At 49.5% G+C, this 14,747-nt stretch overlaps 1 non-coding gene across 1 annotated transcript; it reads left to right on the forward strand.

Moving 5' to 3' along the window:
- The first annotated feature begins 6,461 nt into the window (after positions 1–6,461).
- Positions 6,462–6,614, forward strand: LOC141731966 (5.8S ribosomal RNA). The gene has a single exon (XR_012583851.1). It is a non-coding gene; the product is annotated as a 5.8S ribosomal RNA (ribosomal RNA).
- The last annotated feature ends 8,133 nt before the right edge of the window (positions 6,615–14,747 follow it).

The raw sequence follows: 14,747 nt of genomic DNA on the forward strand, positions 1-14,747 counted from the left end.
TGGCCTTTGCTTTTTCTTCCTCCCTCCTTAAATACACCTTCAATGCTTCTCTTAGTAACTCATTAATGTCCTTCTCTTGCCAATCTTCCATCTTTTCCAGTTTTCTCCATATGTCAGGCCAAGATTTGGTAACAAATTGGACTTTTAGTAGCATTTGACCTTCTAGGGTGTCTGGGTCTATTCTAGAGTACAACCGAAATTTCCGCCTTAGGCGATTAAGCCAGGCAGCAGGAGCTTCTTCTTTCTCCTGTGTACCCTCAAATGCCAATTGGGTGTTAGTTCCTTTGGGAACCGACTCTTTGATCCCCCGTATTATCAAAGACCTATATTCCATCATGGCCTTCCTCCCCTCCTCCTGGTTAGGGTTCCAGCTGGGATCCGTTAGTGGCAATTTCTGTTTACCTGTTGGGACCTGGGGTCCTGGATGGTTATCTTTCTCCCAAATTCTTATGCCAGCCGCCCTAATCATCTGGACCTCTTCTGGGGAAAATAATATACTCAGGATAGAATTTATCTCCCCCCAAGTGTAGATATTTGGACCTAGAAATTGATCCACTTGGTTGGCTATGCCCAGATGGGTCCTCAACTAAATGCCCCAACTCTTTCTTGAATCCTCTCACCTCAGAAGCAGTTAGGGGAGCATTCACAAAGCCAACACCTCCTGCTATTTCTCCCATAGGAACCTCTCTGAGGGGAAAGAGTCTCTCTGCCTTGGAGGTCTTGGATCTGGTGCTACAGTACGGCCCATCTTCAGATGCCAAACTACTTTGGGGATATCTGGGTTACCCTGAACTTTCTGCCCATCAGCAGGTGTATTCGCTGATAGCTGTTTATCGGGCGAGGAGGCATTTGTGTCCCAACTAGGAGGAGGTAAAGGGACAGGAATAGGAGGGGGAGAAGAGCCTGAGTGGATATTAAGTGCAGCTGGAGAAGGAGTTGGGAATGCAGCAGGTGGAGTAGGCACTTCTGGTGGTACAGAAGGAACTGGAGGGGATACTGGGTTTATCATAGCGGAAGCTGAAGAGGTAGAAGGAGGAGTTTGAACAGGTGGTAGTGAGATGGCAGCCGGGGGAAGAACCGGACCTGCCATTTGAGGTGCTTGGAGAAGAGGATTATAAAGTGGAGGGGCAGAAGGAGGCAAATAATCCAGGGGATCCCATCTTTTACTAGTCCTATCATCCCCTCCTTCATTCCCCTCTTTCTCCCTCTGTACCTTACAAATTCGCACCCCTTCATCCCCAACAGTGCTCTTTAACCAGCAGGCTACATACAATAATTGCTCAGGATCAGTATCCCCTCGAGCTGTCAGATAATTATTTAACAGCTGGCACATCCACTTATCCTTTGTCCCACATCAAGGCCATCCTCCTTGTATCTCTAATTCTGGCCACACTTCCATACAATAATGGATCATTTTCGCTTTATCTAATCCCTCCGTGGCCTCTATAGAATCCCATTTTACTAACAGTTCTCCTAAGGGACTATTAGGATGTATATACCTCAGTCTCTTACCGGTCTTTCTACTATTACACCCTCCCATTTTACAGGTCTTAACAGTAAAAAATCCTAAAGGTGCCTTTACTGACCGGTAATTTCAAAAAGAACCTTCTTTGAGGAGCTTCAGCCTCCTCCACTGAAACTTCAAATTTTCTGCCTGATGCTCAGGACTTTATACTGAAACAACTGCCCAATCTCTTGATTGCCTAACTTTCCCCACATCAGGTCTTACATCTATCGGGACTTGAACACACGAAACCTCGGCCTAAGAATCCGGGTCGTGCCTGACTCCCTCAGTCAGGAAAAACAACTGCCTGATTTTTAGTTTGCCTTCCCCGCCAATTTTTAGGCTTCACCGTATCAGGACTTAAAAGCAAACCACAGCCTCCTTCGCTGGGGTTTTTGCCTGGTTCCTGTGCCAGGACTTACTTTTGCCTGCAGGGCTTATGAGCTACCCGGATCCTTCTCGGGACTGACAAAATCTTACACGAATCCTTCTCGAGACTTACAACTGCTACCCGAATCCTTCTTGGGACTGACAAAATCTGCCTGACTTCCCTCTGTCAGGACCTATTTTGGGTGCGTGCCACTCATACAAATATTCCCTCCGCACGCCCGGAGGGGGGGGCCCTTTATTCCCCCTTTGGGAGACGACTCACTCACGCTAATTCCAAGCTCCGCCCCCTGTTCCCGGCCGGATCCTTCTCAGGAGTCCGGAACCGCGGTACTGAGAGGTCCGCTCTTGCTTCGAAGGTCCGGCTGCCGGCCTTCGTCTCATTCACACACACATGTGCACGTCTCCCGCTCCCACCACCGGCTTTCTCACCAATCCGGTGTTCTGGTGCTCCTCTGCGTCGCTGCTCCTGAGCCGATCCCTCTCGTCCTGGTAGCCAGCTGTCCTGAAGTCCAAGATGGCCAGTCTTGAGTCTTCTTGCGGCGTGGCTATCCCGGACGAGCGCCCCCAGCTGAAATAAACAGGGCCAGGAGACTTCTTCTCCTTTATAATGCCTTTATTAAAAGTGATCAGCTCAGGATTGGGCGGCTCGGCAGGGCTGCAGTCCCCGTCGCGTCTCCCAGGGTGACTCAGAGGAGGAGGATATGTGCAGCTCCGTCCACTAGGGGCAGAGCCGGGGGATCCAGTCCTCGTGGGAGCTTTTTAGGGCTTGATGTCCCCGTCAGATGTTACGTTGTCAGTGCGGTCCCCCTCAGTCTCGGCGCTGGGGACGACTCCTATGGTCAGGGCGAGAGGGGCTCCGCATCTCTGCAGGCTCAGCACTTGGCTCCTCACATCCAGACATCACTTTAGTCTCTCAATTCGTAATTGGCTCGTTGTTTTTGGGGTTTTCTCGTTGCATTTCGAGTCGGGGTCCCACAAAGCATTCTGGACTTTGGAGTCACTTTGCATAACCCCCCCACCCTCTCAGGTGTCTTCCCTATGTTGTAAGAGAGCACAGCCTCGGGGGAAGGGCCATTCACCGCACCTAGCTGGGCCTTTTACTAATACAAAAGAAGAGGTAAGCCTTAACGACCCGGTATTACAATAACAAAGCACTAAGAATCCTGGCAGAGACCGACCCAGCGGCGTCCCTGCAACTCCCTCCCACAAAAAAAACATTAACTGAATTTTTGTTCATAACACTCCTGGCTCTGCACCAAGATGTTCTCTGTTCTGCTGCTGACCAATGCATCTCCTGGCTCCCTACCACTGAAGGAAAAGAAATCTATTTGCAAGACACAAACAGCTTTGTGTAAATCACAGCCATGGGCTGCCAATTGTGTGCTCTCCCAGCCCAGCAGTGCCTCCTTCCCCCAGCACAGAGTGCTGCACTAGCGCAGCTCCAGGCGCGTGTTGCTATTAGGTCATGTCACCAGGGACTGGAAAGCACCAGAGTATGCTCTGTGCCTAAAAAATCCAGATGTCTGATGATTATCTCATGATAGCCATCATAGATCCTGTGGGAATGCTATTTCTAATAATTTAGCCTTCAGGAGTTCTTAGGCTGGGATAAGCCCATGCTCCGAGCTGGAGCAAATTGTGTGCTCAGGTCTACTGTATGAAACAATCACTGTGGTCCTAGTGCTGCCTCCTCCCTGAAAAGATGGAGCTGTTACATTCTCCTGAGTCCACATGGTGGAACCAGATAATTTCTAGTTGGGAGGACGTACAGCAATGCTCAAACCACTAATATCACTAAATATAGTTGCATGAAATTAAAGAAAAATACCCTTACTTTCAATTACACTCCCCTTTTTTACCACCTGATTACATGATAATATATTGTTATCCTTCTTTCCCTGCATTTCCTCTTTCTATATGTGGACCATCTCAGGGCTGCAGCAGGAGTGGAAGCACCTGGGCAAATGACTCATCTCCCTCAGGCCAGACGTGGATTTTGACCCAGCAAACCAGAGGAACACTGACATAAAGATGGAGTTTTGTGTTATTCAGGGAACAAAACATCACAGCAAATGACTGCCTGGACTTTGGTGTGTTTCCTACAAGACTTGCATGTCGGATTCCCGGCTGTTTAGATAGCCTGGAAAGGCCCGGGGTGGCCTTGGGGCAGCCCGCGCTTCAAAGGATGAGAGGAGGCTTCAAATCTTTTCTCGGTCTCGGTGTTTATTATTTGCTTATCTAAAAGATTTTCTCTCGGCCCGACAGAGGTCTGCTCAGCAGCCAGCCATGAGCACACTCCTTACCCTCCGGGGCGGTCACCTATCTTTATACTCAAAGTTACGTATACAATATTTATCATTTTTCCCCAATACCTTTTGCCCTTATTAACCAGTGCACTTTTAATAATGACCAATCCCAAAGTGCCACCATCACCACAGAAGATGGAGGAGAAGAAGGAGAAGAAGGACAGGACACGCCCCAATTCCTCCATCTTACTTCTCTAAACCCCCCTGTACAGAAATCCTAAACCCTGTGTTTCACTCTCTAATTAACTTATCCCTTCACCATTCACTCCGGTGAAATCCTCCTATCCTCATACAGGTGTCGTCTCCTGTGTAGGATCAAAGTCCAGCCACCAGACACTTCTGGCAACATTACAGGACTCCCGAGCCCCCCAAGGGTGGTCTCGGTGACTCGGCACCTCAGTCCTGAGGTGCTGAGATCCCACAGCAGAGATGTTTTAAACTCAGCAGACTGGTGGCTGAAATTGGAAAGCAGCCAAAGGAATGGATTAGAAATTAGAAGTCAGCCCCAAGGCTGAGGGAAGAGGAGGGTCCATATCCTCTCCTGCAGCATCAGGAGCTGGTTGCATCCAGCTCAGAGTCAGGGACTAGCACTGAGGCAGACTGGAAAATGCAGTATAACAGAGGGAATGATTGTAGTGCAATGGACATCTCTCCCCAGGCTGTGAGAGCAGGCTGCCCCTGCACCTCTCAGGGGAAGGCCAAGGACCCTTGGTAGAATTCAGCTCTCCTACTCTGAACCTTGGGAACATTTCTATCGACACCCCCCACATCTATGAGGTGAGCACAAGGCTTGGGGTGGATCCAGATGGCTCCTGAGGGAGGAGCAAGCCTGGTCGAAGTGTGGAATTGCTGCCGACCTGGACAGTTGTGAGCAGGGAATATTTGATGTACTGGTGAAATCTGGGAGGGTCTAAAAGGTGTGTCTGTTGTTCATGAAGCCCCAGTTCCTTCTTTGGGAATCAGCTGGGAGGCTTCCTGCAAAACAACCCCTTGGCATATGAAACAAAGCCTGGGTCAAAAAGGGATGTTCAGAGGCTTTTGTGGCCATGCCAGACACAAGGCACCTTTGGACTGGGCTGTTCAGAAGCAGCTGGAACAAACTGGCTGCCTTTGAGCTTCAGTCCACTGCAGACAGCTTCCAGTCAAGTGTCTCCTGCTTATTGCTGCAAGTCACAGGAAAGCCATCCAGCCTCCTGGCTCAGTGCTGGCCCTTGCAAAGGGCTTGGGAGTTCTTTCCCTTGCTGACCAGTCCCTCACCACACTTCAGCCTTGGTGCATCTCTGGCTCTAGAAAGAGAAAAGTGTTCCTGGGAATAAAGCAAAGCATTTTTCTACCTATTTGCCTCCTCCCCAATAGTGTCAGGTTTGCAAAAAAATCCAAAGAGAGAGCAGCTGAAAGAGGTAGAAAGTGAGGCACTACATCATGCCAGACACTTCCAAAAGCTTGGCTGTGGGAGGCAAAGACATGCTGAGTTTTCTTACCAAAAGATGATGCTGTCTATACATTTTGATGCTGATGTCTCATAATCAATGTATTGTTTTCATGGTATGGGAAAAGGTGAATGAGTAGATGGTGCTGTTGGAGCTGTGCTCACTGGGGCAGCAGCAGCTCTGGGGTGATTCCCTACGCAGCTGCAATCAGCCCACGTTGCTCTCAGGGCCAGGTCTGAATGAACTTGGTGATGCTGACCAGAGCGGCACTGCTCTGTGTCTATGGGATAACCCCAGGGTTGTGGACTCCAGTTCTGTGGAGTTGCCACTGCTTTGCATGAAAACTTCAAGGCAGAACTTGTCCTGTTGTATTTTTTTGCCATTCAAAGCATCGTCTGCTATTTCTGGGTATTAATTGCGTCATTAGACAGTAACTCACAAGTAGGGAAGATTCCACATGTATTTCCATTTTGCTTTCTTGCTGCTGCAGGTGAAACTGATTAACCTAGGAGCTATTTATGCTCCCTTCAGCTATAGCCTTTTAACTGCAAACGTGGGCTTCTGCTTCAAGTTTGCGCCCGAGGAGGACATCGTTGCACCAGGTGGGACCCAGACTGCTCAGATCTCCTTCAGTGCCACCATAGTGTGGAGGTTTGAGGAAGAAATCCAGTTCAGTGTGGCTGGATCTCCTATGTCTGCAATCCTGACTATCAAGTAAGGACAGTCAAAGCCAGTCACATGCCCGCACATCCTCAGCACAAGAGAAAGGGGCGCTTCATGTGAGCGGTCCCAGCCCCTCTACACGTGCAGGATTGGTGCCAAAAGCCAGACAACTCTTAGCGGTGGATCACACGGCTCATGCATTAATGAAGAATGCAGCTAGCTGCAAGAATTAATGGGAATTGCAGGGCACATTGATCATCCACTCTTTGAATGCACTTGCAGCCCTGGGTTCCTCCCGGAGCTACGCCCGTCTGAACACTTCTTGACAATCAGTCACCATCCGGGGGCCACCACGGTGGTGCGGCTGGCGTCGCCTCACAGGCCAGTTGACTGTGGTCAGCGGCGGAGATGATGCTGGCTCGCTGGTGCCTGGAGGGAAGGCGGTCAGGGATTTGGCAAAGGGATGCGTTTCCCTTGGAGGCCTCAATTTTTTCCCTGTGACCCAGCCGGTGTCATCATCGTCATGGCTGTCATCATCATTGTTGCCGCGCAGGGCCTTCATCCCCCTATATGCAGACTCAGGGACTGATCCATAGCTCCCCACTCCTGGAGTGAGCCACTGGGGCAGAGTTTGTCCTTGCAGCACCCATGCCGCGGTATGGTGGTGGTGGCAGCTGAGGAGAGTGAGAGACAGTGTTGAAAACATCACCGTGGGACGAGAGAACAGAGAGGCAAGAGGGAGATGAGGTGCAGGCCTCACCCGTAGCCTCCCAGCCATGCAGGCGGCTGTCTGTGGGTGGGTACCACGGGGGTACCGTGCCGGGCTGCTGTGCTGCCGTGTGTGTACGTGAGGCGAGAGCACTGGGGACAGGGGTTCTGACCCCCTCCTCCCTTCGCCTCCCCTGCTCCTCTTCTGTCGCGGTCTCGGGGGGCAAATAGCACCATGGATTTTCTCTCTCTCTCCACCAAGGCCATCACGTGCCGCCACTCGGCTGGTCCCCCATCAGGGCTGTCTCTGCCACACTCCCATTTTGGTTCTTGTCTCTGGGATGTGGCACTCTGTCTCTGCTTCTCTCCCTCTGGCTTTGTTTTCCCCTGGCGCATGGGAGCTAGTGGGGAGGGAGGTGAGAGTAGTAGGTTGGAGAAGCTGGCTGGCTTTTGGCCTGTTGGCATGCCGCTTCTTTAAGAGCAGCATGGGCCAGGAGGTGTGGCCAAGCTTTGGCCTTGCAACCTCAGATCAGACATGGCGACCCGCTGAATTTAAGCAAATTAGTCAGCAAAGGAAAATAAACTAATGAGGATGCCATCAGCAACAGTGAGCAAAGAGGGAAAAGCCCGGGGCTGAATCTCCCCCTGCAGTGGGGCACGGGACATGTGACGTACAGAAGCCCCCCTCCCCAGCGGCGCTCTTGGGGGACCCAAGTCTTTGTGATCGAGGCCGCAGCCCGCGGACAGTGTGAGGCCGGTAGCGGCCCCCCAGCGCACCAGGCCTGGGGCTTCTCGGAGTCAGGTATCTTGGGAATGCAGCCCAAACCGGATGGTTAACTTCATCTAAGGTTAAATACTGGCATGAGACCGATAGCCAACAAGTATCGTAAGGGAAAGTCGAAAAGAACTTTGAAGAGAGAGTTCAAGAGGGTGTGAAACTGTTAAGAGGTAAACGGGTGGGGCCTGCGGAGTCCACCCGGAGGATTCAACCCGTCGAGTTTCAGTCGTCGGGCGCGGGTTTGGCGGATCCTCTGCTCCATCGCCCAGGCGAACCCGGTCTGCAATGGCGCCATGGCGGGGGGCATCACTTCTTCCGCTCGCAGGGTGGGCAGCATCCTCACAGCACAGCGTTTCGCGCAGGGGGGTGCAGGGGCTGGGCCCGCTGGCCCCCGCCACTGCTGTCAACCGGGGTGGACTGTCCTCAGTGCGCCCCGACCACGCGGCGCCACTGGGCCGGGCTCATGGGCCGTCCTGGGGCGCCCGGGGTCCACGGTGATGTCGGCTACCCACCCGACCCGTCTTGAAACACGGACCAAGGAGTCTAGCACGTGCGCGAGTCAGGGGCCCGAGTCGAAAGCCCGTGGCGCAATGAAGGTGAGGGCCGGCGCGCGCCAGCTGAGGTGGGGTCCCGGGGTGTGTGCCATGCCTGGCAGCCCCGGGTGCACCACTGGCCCGTCTCGCCCGCCACCCCCTCGCGGGGCCGGGGAGGTGTGTGGAGAGCTTTATTAATAGTTGGTTAGCTGAGAAAGGCCATGCTGACATATTGCCACTGGTCAAGCTGAGAAATCAGCAGTCAGCAAGCTGAAAGGAGATGTCAGCAGCTTGCAATCAGTGGCCTTGCTGCAACATGGAGAAAGGGAGTAGAGATTAGTCCTGAATATCTCCTAAGAATATGTAGAAAGTATCAAAAGTAGGACCATAGGAATGTAAAAGTAGGTGTAACTGCTGATATGTAACTAACCAATCCTGAGCTCAACTTTTGCAATATGCATGAAGTTAATTACGAACTGTATTTAACTTGCTGTGCTGATTAATAAAATTGGGCCTGTGATGATCAACCTGATGTCCTGGTCTCCTTCCGTCGACAAATGGTGGAGAATGCGGGCAACGCTGCGGGCAACGATGCGGCAACGTTGAATCCCTGTCCTTTTTTCTCGGATTACAAAGAAAAAAGGGAACTCGCCACGGTCCGGAAGTTGGGTGAGAGTCCTTGCAGCGGGACGGTGCCGGATTATTTATAAAAAGCACCCTTGAGGATCGCTCAAGTCTCTACGTGCCGCAGGAGCCTGAGAGCTGCTACAAGTGCGCACTGAATAGGTATGGATAGGCAAGCGGCATATGATTTATTCTCTTCATATTTAGAAAAGCGAGGGGTAAAAGAGATAGATTTAAAAAAGGAATTACCGGGGTTGTTAGCTTATGGTCATTCTATAGGTATGTTTACTAACCCACATACAGTACATGAGCTTTCAGAGTGGAAAAATTTTGGAGAGGTGTTAATGGACTCTGTGTTAGATGGGGATAAATCAGCTAAAAAGTTCGGGAAATTATGGCGGGTAGTGTATAATGCATTGCTTCAGCAGGTCTCTGAGAGAAAGGCAGCAGAAAGGGCTACAGAAGCTCATAAGAGGAATATAGGATATGGTCGTGAGGATGACCCTTTAGCACCTTCTGTAACTAAGATACTTATGCCTAAAAATCCCCAGCATAGTGGTGTTGAGGACATGCCTTTAGAAAGTGCGGAACCGTCTGCGCCTCCCTTGTCTGAGGGGGAAGGCGAGCCGGGTGGGGGAGGTAAAAGCAAGCCAGCTTTGCCTCCACTGCCGGCTTCAGGCGGGTCGGATGGTGGGGGGGGCAAGCCAGCTCTGCCTCCGCCGCCGGCTTTGCCTCCGCCGCTACCCCCGGGCAGGCCGGCTCCGGTTACAGCTCCAGCGGGGGGGCCCCTTCCCCCGTGCGAGCCGGCTCCGCTCGAGCGTGCTCCGGTTTCAGCTTCGGCAGGAGGGGGGCTCCTTCCCCCGCGCGCGCCGGCTTTGCCTGAGCAAACTCCGGTTGCAGCTGCGGGGCGGTCGCTTCCCCCGCGCGAGCCAGCCTCTGCTTTACTGCCTTCCCAATGCGAAAATTCGGCGCCTGCACTAAAATGCCAGCAGCATAGCACCTCCAAAGAGCCAGCTCCCATCCCAGGGGCACACCGTGATCTATGGGGGGAAATGGCTAAACAAAGGAGGGAGGCTTGGTCTGCTTTGGCAAAAGAGGTGATGCAAATGGGAGATAGTGAGGCCGTACAAATAGCTTCTAGTCTTGCATGTCCGGTTACTTATACACCACAATATGATGCACAGGGGAATTTTATGCATAATGTGGCAGCATATTCTGCCTTAGATTGGAAGTTGTTAGCTCAGCTACGTTCTACAGTTAGTCAGTTTGGTGTAAAAAGTGAACCTGTTAAGCAAATGTTAGATTATCTCTTTAACACTCAGATTTTATGCCCAAATGATTTAAAAGGGATAGTGCGTTTAATATTTACTCAGCATCAACAATTATTGTTTAATGCACATTGGCAAGCATTAGTAAATGAGTCAGTTGCTGTACAACGGGCTCCGGGAGATCCATTGCATGGAGTGACAGTGGATGAACTTATGGGATTAGGAGCATTTCTGCGTACAGAGGCACAGATGATATTGGGACCAGATAAGCTTAGAGAGGCTATGAGATTGGTGCGTACAGCGATAGATATGGTTAAAGAGCCAGGGGGATTACCAATTTATATGGGTATTAAGCAAAGTAGAGAAGAATCATTTGGAAATTTTATCGATAGGGCGGCTGCTGCTATAGACCGGGCCGGTGTGGCAGACTACTTTAAGGGGGCGATATTGAAGCAGTGTATCCTTCAAAATAGTAATCCAGCAACCCAAAGAGTATTATCTACTTTGGGAGCAAATTGGACCATTGAGGAAGCATTACAGCGAATGGCATTAATGCCAACTGCTTCGCAGGCATTTCTAGTAGATGCTATAAAGGAGTTAGGATTGGGGTTACAAAAGCAGGCAGAGTCTAATCAGAATCAGGTGTTAGCTGCTCAGAATCAGGTGTTAGCTGCTCTTGCTCCTCTCCGAAGTGGCTCACTGCCGATCCAGCTCCCACAACACCACAGCTTGTAGACGGCGGTCGGGAAACTGTCAGCAGAGCGCGTTTCACGGGGGCCGCGCCCAGACACAAGTAGCTGCCGTGACATCAGAGACACCAGCACCAGCTACCGCGACATCGCAGCCACCTCTTGTCTGCAACCCGCAACAACAGAGAGCAAATACCAACTGGAGTAAAGGGTCCTCTTATATTAAATGAACAAACATGTAGAGCATTATTATTAAGACGCTCTTCTACAACTATGTTGGGATTATTTGTTTTGCCTGGAGTTATTGATGCAGACTTTACAGGGGAAATACAAATCATGGCTTACACCCTCTATCCTCCAATTAAAATTACAAAAGGACAACGTATTGCACAATTGATACCACTATCACAAATGACCTCTGGAATACAACCATTTACTGAACAAGCACGGGATGAAAAAAGTTTTGGCTCTACTGGTGTTACACTTTTAACTGTGGATTTACAAAACAGACCAAAGCAAAAGGTCACAGTTACTTATGGGCATGAAAGCATAACCCTTTATGGATTATTGGATACAGGAGCAGATACCAGCATTATTTCTCCAGAGGCATGGCCACAGCATTGGCCTCTATTCCCATCAGCAAACATGCTCACCGGAGTAGGAGGATTTACATTGGCAAGCAGGTCGCCTTCTTTGTCTGTGTCCATTGAGGATCAACAAATATCTGCTGTGTTTTCAATTGTGCAACTGCCTCCTACAGTCTCCTGCCTAATTGGAAGGGACATTTTAACACAACTGGGAGTGGTGTTAACTAATCAGCACCCTTTGGGGTAATTGCCATTGCTTGGACTTTCCCCATTCCACTCACCTGGAAAACAGATACACCGGTGATGGTTAAGCAATGGCCTCTAAAAGGGGATAGCCTTATGCATGCTCATGATCTTGTTCGCACAGCAACAACCATTTTCCTCTTTGCAGATTGACATTATTAGAAATACCTTTGCTTCACATTCACTTGATATTGCTTCAGAGAAAATTCAAACTACAAAGCCTTGGAAATATTTGGGATGGACTTTGATGGATCAAAAAGTGATACCTCAAAAATTGGAGTTACAACTGGACATTAAGATTCTACATGATGCACAGAAATTACTGGGGGACTTACAATGGCTAAAGCCTATTGTGGGAATACCGAATCATTTGTTAGAAACCCTGCAGCCTTTGTTAAAGGGTGTTGACCCTACTACTCCTGTATGCCTGACACAGGAGCATCGTCTTGCCTTGCAACAAATCAGTAACTGTGTACAACAGGGGTACGTGTCTCGTCGACAACTCGACCACCCTATTGACCTTACTATCTGGAATAGCCCTTGCCACCTGCTTGGTGCTCTCTCTCAACAACAGGAGAAAACGGGGGAGATACGGGTGTTGGAATGGTTGTCTCCACCATTACAGCATAAGAAAACAATATGTTCAAAAATTGAACAATTGGCTGCATTAATTAAAAAAGGACGTCTCAGAATTCTTGAAGTGGATGGTAGAGAACCTGCTACCATTAGACTGCCTATGGAAAAAGAAACCTTGGACTGGTACCTGATTAACTCAAAGGATTTACAGGAAGCATTATTGACATCATCTGCAAAAGTGGATACCAGCAAATTAGTGCCTAGAGTTTTGCAATGGATGACAGAATGGAACTGGATTACTCGACCCTTGAGAGAAGAACGCCCTATAGAAGGAGCTATTACAGCCTTTACAGATGCAGGAAAGAAGTCAAGGCGTGCTGCTGTCACTTGGCAAGAAAAAGGACAATGGAAACATCAACTCCTCACAGCAGACCCTGCGGATAGTTTACAAACTTTGGAATTGTTGGCAGTAGTATGGGCAGTATCCAACTTACAGGGACCTTTAAATGTGGTTACAGACTCTATGTATGTTGCAGGAGTAGCCCAACGAATAGAGGAAGCAGCAATTAAGGAAGTGAATAATAAATGATTGTATGAGTTGTTGGTACAATTAAGGAAAGCTCTACAGGAAAGAAATGCAGCGTATTCTGTGCTTTGCACTCTCCTCCTGAGGAATTGGACCTTTTTGGCAGTACAAACGCCAGTTTGTCTAACACTACAGCTGGTGGATGGTTTAGCTTTAAGTCTTCAAACCGACCACAAGAAACATGGGCCACCCTAGATTCATTCCTGAATGTGAGTGAAATCTCTCCGCAGCATTACAGTAAATGTAACAGCACAAAAATCACTGCACCAATGAAATTACCCACGGGAATATTTTTAATTTGCGGAGACAGGGCGTGGAATGGCATACCAGCTAGACCACAGGGTGGACCCTGTTATTTGGGTAAACTGTCATTGTTTCATCCTCATGTGTCCTTGCTAATGCAGCTGAGTCAAAATTCAAACAGAAAGAGACGTAGCATATATGACTTAGACTGCAGCTCGATAGGAGATCCACAATTTTGGGGCACATTCAAACAAGTAGTTGTTTCAACTATCTTGCCGGGAGGATCTGCCAATAAGGCTATGAATTTAGCAAAACAATTAGGGTGCTGGGCAAAGAGTGAACTGAACAAGACATCACAAATCCTAGACATGCTAACCACAGATGTGCAGAGTGTTAACCATGCTGTTTTGCAAAATAGAGCTGCCATAGATTTTTTGCTTTTAGCACAAGGACATGGATGTGAAGAATTTGAGGGAATGTGTTGCATGAATCTGTCTGACCATTCGGTGTCCATTCACAGTAAGATAAAAGAACTACAACAGGGACTTCACAATCTGAAGGAAGAAGAAGGTTTAAGAATCGACGAATGGCTTAAAAGCTTAGGACTTGGACCGTGGCTAAGAAACCTTGTGATCTATGCTATAGGACTGCTGGGTGTAATTTTACTGTTTTTGCTGATTTTGCCTTGTGTTTTTAATTGCATTCAAAACATGGTCAGCCGTACAATAGCAAAAACCTGGCAAGCTAATTTCCTTGCACAAGAAGAAAACGGGGGAAATGTGGAGAGCTTTATTAATAGTTGGTTAGCTGAGAAAGGCCATGCTGACATATTGCCACTGGTCAAGCTGAGAAATCAGCAGTCAGCAAGCTGAAAGGAGATGTCAGCAGCTTGCAATCAGTGGCCTTGCTGCAACATGGAGAAAGGGAGTAGAGATTAGTCCTGAATATCTCCTAAGAATATGTAGAAAGTATCAAAAGTAGGACCATAGGAATGTAAAAGTAGGTGTAACTGCTGATATGTAACTAACCAATCCTGAGCTCAACTTTTGCAATATGCATGAAGTTAATTACGAACTGTATTTAACCCGCTGTGCTGATCAATAAAATTGGGCCTGTGATGATCAACCTGATGTCCTGGTCTCCTTCCGTCGACAGGCCTCAGTGCGGGAGCTGGGGCGGGAGCTGGGGGTGCCCGAGGGGTCTCAGTGCGGGAGCTGGGGGTGCCCGAGGGGCCTCAGTGCGGGAGCTGGGGCGGGAGCTGGGGGTGCCCGAGGGGTCTCAGTGCGGGAGCTGGGGCAGCTCCTGGGGGTGCCCCAGGGGCCCCCGAGCGCCGGCGCCTTCGGGATCCCCCCAGCCTGCGGCTGTCGGTGGCCGTGGAGACACAGCCCGACCAGGTGCGGGTGGGGATGGGGGAAAATTCCCTTTTTAGGGGTTACAATTGCATTTTATGGGAAAAAATCCACATTTTTAGGGGTTAAAATGGCGTTTTTTGGAAAAAAATCCACAGTTTCTGAGGGCAAATCCCCATTTTTAGGGCTTAAAATTGGGTTTTTTTGGGATTAATCCCACATTATCTGAGGGAAAATCCCCGTCTTTAGGGGTTAAAATTGAATTTTTTG

Source organism: Zonotrichia albicollis, chromosome 26 (genome assembly GCF_047830755.1).
Source record: "Zonotrichia albicollis isolate bZonAlb1 chromosome 26, bZonAlb1.hap1, whole genome shotgun sequence".
NCBI classification, from domain to species: Eukaryota; Metazoa; Chordata; class Aves; order Passeriformes; family Passerellidae; genus Zonotrichia; species Zonotrichia albicollis.